The sequence below is a fragment of the Ceratotherium simum genome, chromosome Y (genome assembly GCF_057802395.1).
Source record: "Ceratotherium simum simum isolate JZ-2026a chromosome Y, ASM5780239v1, whole genome shotgun sequence".
NCBI lineage: Eukaryota > Metazoa > Chordata > Mammalia > Perissodactyla > Rhinocerotidae > Ceratotherium > Ceratotherium simum.
In genome coordinates, this window is record NC_141941.1 from 12,670,764 (window position 1) to 12,680,358 (window position 9,595).

Consider the following 9,595-nt stretch of genomic DNA (forward strand, 5'->3'; position numbering starts at 1 on the left):
CCATGCAAGGTACTGCCACCTCGTTGGCACTACAAGTGGGACTTCAAAAGGTCATTCAACCTCTTTATCAAGTCACTTGCTTGAGAATTGTGAGGAACATGGTAAGCCCATGAGCATCAAGTCTCTGAGCGTGGGCCCAGTGCCACAGTTCTTTTGCTGTGAAGTGAGTTCCGTAAACAGAAGCACAGGTGTGTGGAACACCATGATGTAGAAGAAGGCGTTCTGTTAAGTCCATGAGTGGTAGTTTTGGCAGAGCATTTTGTACACAGGAGGCAAATCCATATTCAGAATGTGTATTCCAGTGAGAACAAACACTGCCTCCTCCATGATGGAAGAAGTCCAATGCAATCAACCTGCCACCAGGTAGCAGAAGTCGTATTGGGGCCTCAGTGTTGGCCTCCACTGTTGGCAGATGGAGCACTCAGCAGTGGAAGCAGCAAGGTCAGTTGTGGTGAGTGGAAGTTCCTGTTGCCGAGCCCAGGCATAACCTCCATCCCTTGAGCCCACTGGATGATGACAGGGGTGGCTGGGGAATGAGGCTATGGTATCCACAGAATGGAATACCTTATCAGGTATAATATAATACCTTCATTATTAAAGTCCTCCTCTGCTGAGGTCACATACTGTGCTGGGCATTCACATGCGACACATGTTTTTCACCCATTTAGACAAGTCTATCCACATAAGTCTTCCCCAAATTTCTTTTTTTTTTTTATATTTTTCCCCCAAAGCCCTAGTAGATAGTTGTATGTCATAGCTGCATATCCTTCTAGTTGCTGTATGTGGGACGCGGCCTCAGCACGGCCGGAGAAGCGGTGCATCGATGCACGTCAGAGATCTGAACCCGGGCCGCCAGCAGCGGAGCGCGTGCTTAACCGCTAAGCCACGGGGCCGGCCCTTCCCCAAATTTCTTGTCACCAATTTTCAAACATGTTTCTTCCAAGACACTGACCATCCAGCAAACCATTGGCCGTGGCAGAGGAATCAGTTACGTAATCACATTTGGCCATTTCTCCTTTCAAACAAAGTGAACAACCATGTGCACTGCTAAAATTCTGCCTACTCCAGGGTTCCCTTCACCACTATCATTCAGCAATGCCCCAGAGAGGGTCTGTAGTGCAGCTGTCCACTTTTGGGTGCTACCTACATACAATACAGAATCATATGTAAGCCAGGTGGGAGTCTTCTCTTCCTCTGTCAGTTGGTCATAGGAAGCTTCCAGGAGGCTGTATGTGCAGGCTGGGGAGGAGAGGGTAGTGTAGCAGGAATGGAGACAATGGGCATTTTGGCTGCTTCTTCCTGTAACTTCCTTCTGCCTTCAGGGCCTGAGCAGGCCCTGCTTTGTACACAACACTTCCTTTTAATGATGGAGTGTTGCTGTTCATGCCCAACTTTATGGCCTGATGGGCAGCTCAGGTCACCCGGTTACATGGTGGCCCATAGTCAAGTCTCTACATGGTTTAGTCTCTACACAGGCCTAGTAGCAGGCCAAGAGCTGTTTCTCAAAAGGAGAGTGGTTATCTGTGGAGGAGGGCATGGCTTTACTCAAAAATCCTGAGGGTCTATGCTACGATTCACCGGTATGGGCCCGCCAAAGACTCCAAACAGCATCCCTGTCCACCACTCACACTCAAGCACCATTGGATGTGCTGGATCATATGTCGCAAATGACAGAGCAGCTTGCAGGGCAGCCTGGAATTGTTGCAGAATCTAGTGTTCTGGGTTCTGCTCAAAATGAGCAACTTTTTTGGGTCACTCAGCAAATAGATCAGAGTCACACACCCAAAAGTGTATGAGGTTGCCTCCAAAATTCGCAGACTCAGTAGGCATTGTGCATGCTTTCTGGCTGCAGGAGGAACCAGACATAACTACTTATCTTTCCTGTTGGAGGTGGTATCTCAACATGCCCCACACATGCTTATGGAGGTTGAGAAGTCCAAGATCTGCAGTCCAAGATGTGCAAGCTGGAGACCCAAGAGAGTCAATGGTACAGTTCCAGTCCAAGTTCAAAGGCCTGAGAAGCAGGAAAGCAGATGTGTAAGTTCCAGGTGAAATCTCAGTCCAAGCAAGGAAAAGTCAGTGTCACAGACAGACCACAGTCAAGGTGAGAAAAAGAGTTTTTGTTGCTTGCTCTTGTCTTTTTGTTCTATTCAGGTCTTCAATGGATGGGATGAGACCCACCTACATTGAGGAGGGCAATCTGCTGTATTTAGTCTACTGATTCAAATGTCTGCTCGTCCAGAAACACCTTCTCAGTCACACCAAAAATAACATCTCACCAAATACCTGTGCACCCAGTGGCCCAAATTGACATGTAAAATTAAACGTCACAATAATTGTCCTCAGGGTTTTGGGAAGGTTGAGACTTAAAGATTCTGCTCACGCATTTTAAAGTTAGAGTCGAGGTGTGTCCATATGGAGGAGGGCTGTTTAAATACCAGCATCCATACCAGAGCCCCAAAAACTCATAAAGTTATACCTCATTTATGCTACTGACTCAACTTCTTCTACTTTTCCTTTACTCATTCTTTTTAGCTTTTCTTCACGCATTCCTTGCATGGTGAAATAGGGTGTAGGTATGCAGGTGTCAGGAGTCAGAGAGACCTAAAGTTGGTTTGAAACCAGGTTCTCTTGTCCCTCACGTAGACCTGACAGTGACAAGCCCAACATCCTCACCAAGTGGCTTCCCAGGGGAACGGGGCATGTAGAGGTAAACGTGTCCCCCCAAAGTGGGGTCTGGGATGGGGATAACGAGCGTGACTAGTTAAGGGTACAGCGGCCCTCCCACTCCACTCATTTGAGGGTTGCAACTGTATTTCTGCAGATGCTGTGAAACATCTGTTTGTCCTCAGTTTGATGAAATAAATCCACCACCTTCTTGACAATGAATGAGGCTAGGGGATCAGCAGCCCTGTGGGAGACAGGGAGGACAGGACTGCCTCAGACAATGTCCTATGTCACCTCCAAGCAGTTGCCTGAGTCACACATTAATGTCATAAGAAGATATATTTATTATACAGTTATTGTTTATGTTTTAACTTCTTTTTACCTGTTATTGTGAAAATTTTATTATGAAAGTTTTCAAACATTCAGGACAACCTATTACACAGTATTGTTTTTTTCTTTCTCTTTTCTTATTGTGGTAAAATATATATAACATAAATTTACCATCTTAACCATTTTTAAGTGTACAGTTCAGTGGCATTAAGTATATCCCCACTTTTTTGCAACCATCACCACTATCCATAGCTGGAACTTTTTCATCTCCTCACATTAGCCTCACCCCAGCCCTTGACAACCACCATTGTACTTTCTATGAATTTGTCTGCTTTAAAGTACCTCAAATAAATAGAATTATACAGGATTTGTCTTTTTGTGACGGGATTACCTCACTCAGCATAATGTCTTCAGGGCTCATTCATGTTGTAGCTTGTATCACAACTGCCCTCCCTTTTAACACTGAATGCTATTCCTTTGTATACTACATTTCATTCATCCTTTCAGCTGTCAATGCACACTTACCCACCACTTTTTAAGGTAACTTTGTTTAAACATTTCATAAAAATTCTCAAAACTTCTAGTACAGCTTGATAAATTCTTATAAAGGCAACACACACATGCATTCCGTACCAAAAACACCACAGGACCATCTTCCCAGAAGGTCCACTGATGCTTCTTTCTGGCCATTAAATCCTCTCCTAGAGTTTTGCTAGACATAGAGGTTTACCTGCCTCTGAGCTTTAAATAAACTGCAACACAATACAATTTGTGTCTTTTTTTACCCATCTTAATTTTTAAAAATTACGGACATTTACAAAGAATTATCATGGTAACAAAATAGTATAATGAACTTCATGTACCTGTCAGCCAGATTTCAACAATCTTAAATTCATAGCCCATCTGATCAATCACACTAGATTATATTGAAATAAAATGAGAGCATCATATTTTATCTGTGAGTATTTCAACACGCTTCCCTGAGAGAAAGGGAATTCTCCTCCACCACAAAACTACACCATCCCTATCACAAGCAAAAATAAAAAGTTTTAAAATCTCCTTTCCTTAACTCGTTTAGATTAATTTGGAGTAAATTGTAAATGTTATTCAACAATTAGATTTAAGTAAATATTTTTCCATGTTTATAATATTTTTCTTTCCCTTTCAATTACTTTAATGCATATGACAGATAAAATATTGCTTATAATGCTCTAGTTTGCATCTCTAAAAAATAACCCATTTATATGTAAGTAATTCTATTATTACACTTAATCAAATTATTTTCCTGATGTCCTGTGTTAAACCATATTGCATTTTCCCAAACTGCAGCTAGCTTGTATTTGAAATTACTTGGCAGACAAAATTGAAGGTCCTCAAAGAAGGAGACAATTTTCTCCCAAAAGGAACCACATGTGGGATCATATTGGATAACCCCGTGGTCTATTTCTCAATTCTGCATCACCCATAGCTACTTCCATATTTTCATGTAAGGAAATCCAGGTCAAAGAGGAATTTAAATCTGATCTACATCGATGCCCGACTCAGGGGTGTCTCCTCACCCACCTCCCTGCCCATTGCACATGCCTTCTCGCCTACCAACAAACATCCACTTCTCTGCTTTGCCCTATAGCTAGGCCAGCCTTCTACATGGTGAACACTGACTTCTAAGCCACAGGGCCAGGCATCAGCAGCAGATGCTACGCCCCTCCCAACTCAGCTGGAACTATGACTCAGTAGAGACAGTGACTGTACCCTGAGTCTAGGCCTCTACTGCCTTCCTGCCTGTATGCATTTCTGATCATGTCATGGAGACTTTTCCATGTTTTATTTATTACTGCTTTTTTATACATGATTCTTAAAGAGAGGATTTTATTTTTACCTGAAGATACTATATCTTTGGGTAAAGGCTGTCTGGACCCCACCCTTCATGTGTGAAGCTCCCCCAAAGTTTCACAAGCAATGAGGTACCACCCCAGGTACAAATCAGTCAGAGGCAGGAACATCAATCCTATATAAAGCCTGACCACTCTCAGACTTAGGGAGTCAGCTGGGAGAAAGCACACCTTAGCCCCCATCTTCTTCCCTTTGACTATTGCCTGTAGCTGGGTGACTACCCTTTGAAGAGAACCTCAGCATCACCAGAGTTTCTTCCTGGGAGATGGATGGGGCAGATAAGGGTGTGGCATTAGCTGTGGTGAAGTCCACAATCCTAGGGTCAAGTACGCCTCTTAGGGGAACCTCAACCTGGCCCTATTACCCATTCCCTCCTTGGTGCTTTTGAGTACAAGGGCTGAGGAGAGACTGAACTGAGCAGCTGTAGTACATGTATCTATGAGCAGGGGCGTGCCACTCCACTGTACCTTATTCTGGGGACATCCCAGGGGTCCCTGAGCTGGCTGGGAAGGCAGGGCTGTGAAGGGCACCACCTAGTGCAAGTAGCTGGGATGGTTTGTAAAGGCACTATAATCACAATATGAAATAGTCTCAGTTGAAGAGCGTGTTACTGCAATTCCCTGCTGAGGAGGGGAGATCTCTAGCTGGGATAAGGACTGGAAACTTGGAGAATTCATACCTGTCCCCACTATTGAGGAGAGCACTTGGCAGTTGGCCATGGATACTTCATAACTAGGTAAAAGGACACATATCAAGTTGAGAGAGGCTCAGGAGAAACTGGTGTTGATCAAGCAAAACTCAAGGGAGTTATCCTTACTCAGAAATATGAGTAAGCCACATCAAGAGTGGAAGCAGATGAGTTCGGAAAGACTAGTTGTTTGACAGACACTGAAAGTCCCACTGGGACCAAATGCTCAGATGTGTGGCAGAAGCGTAAGGCAGTGTTAGTCAGTGCAATCACCACTATATGACCAGGGTCTGAAGGGTCAATAAGAGATGTTTGAGGATTGGGAACACTGCATTGAGAGGTAGCCTTTAATACTTGGTTCTGGAATTGAGGCGTGGAGCAAAAGATGGAGCAGAAAGTCATTGGTATCCATGTGGTAATCAAGCCATGGCACAGGTGAGACTATACCAGTAAGGATGTGGCCATGTAGGAGAGTCGGACAGTCTGACAGATCCCTACTGTGTTCTTGGTTGAATGAGGGAAGAGGTTTTAAATTCTTTCTCTTGTGAGCTCTAACCACTGCATCCTACTCTTCTGCCCTGTGTATTCCATGCAACCTGTCAACTAATTCTGGATGAAATCTAGGGTGTGATCTCAGGGAGGACAGACAGGTGGACCTGGTAGACAACATACTATGAGCAAAAATGAATAGCATTGATTTGAGCTGTGAAGGTGTTGAGTGCTTATTTTCAGAAGCTAGGACCTGTGCTCCATTTGATGGCCCAATGAGCTGTTTCCATTGTTCTAGTGTTTTGGTGTCCCCTCAGTGTTCTGGTGATGTTTCCAGTCCCGAAATCGCTGCTGAGTCTCTGGAGATAGTACAGGAAGCAGAGTCCTCAGAATACCCTTCTTGACTGTGTTTCAACAGAGAAAAACTTCCAGAAGTCCCTCAGGTGACGTCCTCTGATACTGTGTTGGCTGGACCACTCCTGATGGTAATGAAGGCTGGGGAAAATATGGCCCTTGCCATTGGGGTTGGGATTGCCACTGAAATTTCCTGCCTGCTCTGGGAAGCAGTGGTCGTAAGTGTGATGAAAGGAAATACCCTTTAATTGCTGGAGAAACTCAGTAGTACAGCTTGATATGAAAAGGCAAGTGGATACATTTGTTGGATTAAATGTAAAGCCTGGAACTTTTTGTGGGTCTTGGGATGAGAAAGTGAGCAAAGGGGAATTGATTTGGATAGTCCAGAGGTTTCCCACTTGCCTCTCAAAACTTGATTGAACTTTGAGGATAAGAGTCAACACTGATTTGATCAATGTCTTCTGGTGGCCGGGACCAATTCGAGTACCAATTCCTTGGAGGATACCAGGCAAGCTCCTTACTGTTAGGGCTCTCAGGACAAAGTTGTGACTCCTCTACTCTGCCAGGTATTGACTGAGGGTTGGAGTCACAGAAGTAAAGACAATCACCATCCTGAAAGGGTCTTATTGTCCAGCAAGAGCAGCTCAGATACATAAAAGGGAATTAAATTAAGAGACCACGCGGAGAGTATATGCACTTTATTGTTTTTGATGCTATCATAAATGAAACTGTTTTCTTTCTTTTTTAGATAATTCACTGTTATTGTAAAGAAAGAAAACTGATTTTTGTACATGGTTTCTGTGTCATGAGACTTTACTGAATTCATTCATTAATTCTAACAGTTCTTTTGGTGGAGTACTTAGGATTTTCTATATATGAGATCAGGTCATCAGCACACAAAGATGCTTTTAATTCTGCCTTTCCAATTTAGATGCCTTTTATTTCTTCTGTCATCTAATTGCCCTTTCTAGGATTTCCAGTACTATAGTCAATAAAAGTGGTGGGTACCCTTTTCTTCTTCTTGATCTTAGTGGAAAAGCATTCAAACTTTTATCAGTGAATATAACGTTAGCTGTGGGCTTTTCATATGCAACATTTATTATGTTGAGATATTTTCTTTCCATACCCATTTGTTTGAGAGTTTTAATCATGAAATGATATTGAATTTGGTCAAAAGTGATTTCTGTATTTATTGAGATGAATGTATGCCTTTCATCGCATTTATTGATTTGCATATGTTGAACCATCCTTGCATCCAGGCATAAACCCTACTTTTTGTGGTCTGATTCTTTAATATGCTGTTGAATTAAGTTTGCTAGTATTTTATCGAGAATTTTTACATCTGTGTTCAGTGTAATCAGCTTATATTTTTCTTTCTCTTGTAGTATTCTATTCTTGCTTTGGTATCATGTAATCCTGGCCCCATATAATGATTTAGGGAGTGCTCATTCCTCTTCTACTTTTTGGAAGAATTTGAGAGGAACTGGCATTACTTTTCGAAATGTTTGGTATAATTCACCCACGAAGCCATTTGGTCTCGGTCTTGTCTTTGTTGAGAGGGTTATGGCTATTGACTCCATCCCCTTAGTTGTTACTGGTTGTCCAATTTTCTATTTCTTCATGAGTCAGACCATGCAGGTTTTAAGTGTAGGAATGAATTCATTTCTTTTAGGTTATCTCTTTGTTGGCATATAATTATTCACAGTAGTGTCTTATGATCCTTTGTATTTCTGTGGTATCACCTGTAATGTCTCCTTTTTATAATTTTATTTTTCGGTCCTCTCACTTTTCCCTTGGTAAGTCTAGATTTTCATCTTTTCAGAAAAATAACTCTTAGTTTCAGTCATCTTTTGTACTGTTTGTCTCTTTTCTAATTTATTATCTTTCTTATCTTCCTCTGCTGCTAATGGTGGGCTGTTTTTCTTCCCTGTCTAGGTCTTTGAGGTGTAAGGTTAAGTAATATACTTGAGGTCTTTCTTTTTTGTTAACGTAGGCACTTATCACCACAAACCTCTTCCTTAGCACTGCTCTTGCTGCCTCCCATCACTTTTGATATGCTGTGTATCCACTTTCATTTGTTTCAAGATATTATTCATTTTGCTTCTGATTTTTTCTTTAATCCATTGGTTGTTCAGGAATGCATTAAGTTTAAAAAACTTGTGAATTTTCCAATGCCTCCTGTTTGAGTTCTACTTTCCTATCATCTTGGTCTACAAAGAGCCTCTCTATGATTTCAGTCTTGATGGACTAACCTTTTTATCATTATATAATGACTTTGTGTCTTCTTACATCTTTTGACTTAAAGTCTATTTTTTCTGAGGTGAGTACAGCTACCCCTGCTCTCTTTTGGTTTCCATTTGCGCGGAATATCTTTTCCCTCCCTTCACTTTGAGCAGAGGGAAGACAGTGATGGTGGCTGGAGTGGTTGGTGAGCACACACTCAGCTGTGAGGGCCAGTGGCTGGCGCCTGAGTAGTGGCAGGACCTACTGCAAACACGAATGAGGTGGTGGGGTCCAGGGCAAGCAGGAAGGGGTTGGGCCAACTGTGAGAATGCTGACGGCTGCAGGGTCCTTCCCATCAGCATGCATTCCTGTGGCTGCATGATCTCCCCACAGGTGTGCACTTGGCAGGGCAAGCCAGTGACAGATGTTGAGGAAAGCCAGGTGGGCTAGCTGCAAGTGAGCCTAGTCGTGCAGGCCAGTGACAGGCAACAGGGCTGAATCTGAGCCCACAAGCGGCAGTGGGGGCCTTGACTATTGGTGTGCACTTCTATGGCTGCAAGCCCTTACGTCAGATGAACACACAGAAATGGAGGCCAGTTATAGGCATCAGGGCAGTGGTGTGCAAGTGTAGAGAGATGGAGGGGCTAGCCACGAGAAAGTGCATGATGGCGGGGTCAGCTGCAGGGGTCTAAACTGGTGTCTTGCACTATGCAAGAGTCAAAGAGGCCTGCGGTGGTTGCTGGTGTGGGGCCCAGGCTCTGACTGTGGACAGGGGGATGGAGTAGGGAGGGACTCAGGTGGCTGATGTGACTATCAGTGGGGTGAAATCTGCAGGGAATCTGTGGCTGCTGTGCTGCATGTCGGTTCTTCCTTCAGTGGCAAAGGCTGCTGGTGGCGTCTGCAGAGAAGGGCACTGGGAATCATCGTTATTCCCATCGCATGGCTGATACT